Source organism: Dipodomys ordii, unplaced genomic scaffold (assembly GCF_000151885.1).
Source record: "Dipodomys ordii isolate 6190 unplaced genomic scaffold, Dord_2.0 Scaffold16, whole genome shotgun sequence".
NCBI classification, from domain to species: domain Eukaryota; kingdom Metazoa; phylum Chordata; class Mammalia; order Rodentia; family Heteromyidae; genus Dipodomys; species Dipodomys ordii.
This window is the reverse complement of record NW_012267232.1, coordinates 6,385,203-6,386,339: the sequence shown is the minus strand read 5'-3', so window position 1 is coordinate 6,386,339 and position 1,137 is coordinate 6,385,203. Positions and strand designations below refer to the sequence as shown.

Below are 1,137 nucleotides of genomic sequence, written 5' to 3'. Positions count from 1 at the left end.
AGATAAACTCAGCCAGGTTAAGAGACTAGATCCAGGCTGTAGAAGCAGATTCCAATATTTTAAATACCCTCCTCGGGCGGAAGACTGGGCGGGCGGGTGTGATTTTCTAACCGCACCGAAGGACGGTGAAGTTTAACTCTGTAAAGTTTGTCGCCTGTGTGGAAGAGTTGAACCCTCAGCACTTCCGATAACGTTTTTTCAAAGTTCCGCGGTCGGTTCTGCCCTCTGGAGACGCCGCCGGCACGTTCAACCATAGGCCTGGCGAACCCCGAGTGCCCGGGCTGCGACCGGGACACCGCCGGGTACGGGGCCTCCACCACTCTTCCGGAACCTCACGGACCTCCGCGGACAAAAGAGGGGGGTGCACGACAGGAAAGGGGCGGGGGGAGAGGCGGACAGCTTCTGAGGGAGACGCCGGGTGCTCAAAGGGGCGGGCGGGAGGGAAAGTCGCGCCCCGACTGGTAAGCCACAGGCCCGTCGTGGAAACGCCCCGGCCCCGTGGCGTCCCCTCATCCAGTGCGTTTGCTCTCCTCATTCCGACCGACCAGGGCAGACGCACGCACACCAGGTGAGGAGACTCCAGACGCGCGCGACAGGTGGGCGCGGGCCCAGCGCCAGGCTCGCGGGCTCCGCGCGGGCCGCACGTTTGCGCCCGCCGAGCCGCCGTAGCCCCGCCCCCTCGGCGCGTGGCGCCCGTGACGCCCGTGACGCCAGGCGCGCGGGCCACTCTCCTTACAGAGGTCGCTCTGGTCCGAACGTTGGCCCTCCGCTGCGCCTGCGCAGTCGGGAGGGGAAGTGAGGCGGTTTCCTCGGCGCCTTTTCCGGCAGCGGCGGCGGCCAGAGCTGGGAGGAGGAGGTTGGAGGCCGGAGGGAGCCCGCGCGCTCGGGGCGGCGGCTGGAGGTAAAAACCTCGCGGGGTCGAGCCGGAACGGCGGGCCAGCCTCGGCCTCCCGCTGCCCTCAGGAGTTCCCGCGGTAACTCCCTTCTCCCTTGTCTGTGTCTCCGCAGGCGGCGCACCGAGCTCCCGCGAGGATCAATGACCTGACGGGGCGCCGAAGCCGCGTTCCTCCTCGGGTGGTCTGGGCGCGTGGTGAGCCCGGCGTTGGGGGACCGGCGGGCGGGCGGACGAGCGAGCGG

The 1,137-nt window shown here is 68.2% G+C and overlaps 1 protein-coding gene across 2 annotated transcripts in view; it reads left to right on the top strand.

Moving 5' to 3' along the window:
- The first annotated feature begins 757 nt into the window (after nt 1-757).
- Arf6 (ADP-ribosylation factor 6) overlaps nt 758-1,137 on the top strand; it is a 3,911-nt gene continuing 3,531 nt past the window's right edge. The window contains exons 1-2 of one of the 2 annotated variants that reach the window (XR_001174909.1): nt 758-901; nt 1,009-1,131. The gene's annotated coding sequence lies outside the window, so the exon portion shown is untranslated. Of the gene's footprint in view, nt 902-1,008; nt 1,132-1,137 lie in introns of those variants that run through there. The other variant, XM_013012303.1, reaches the window with a different exon arrangement.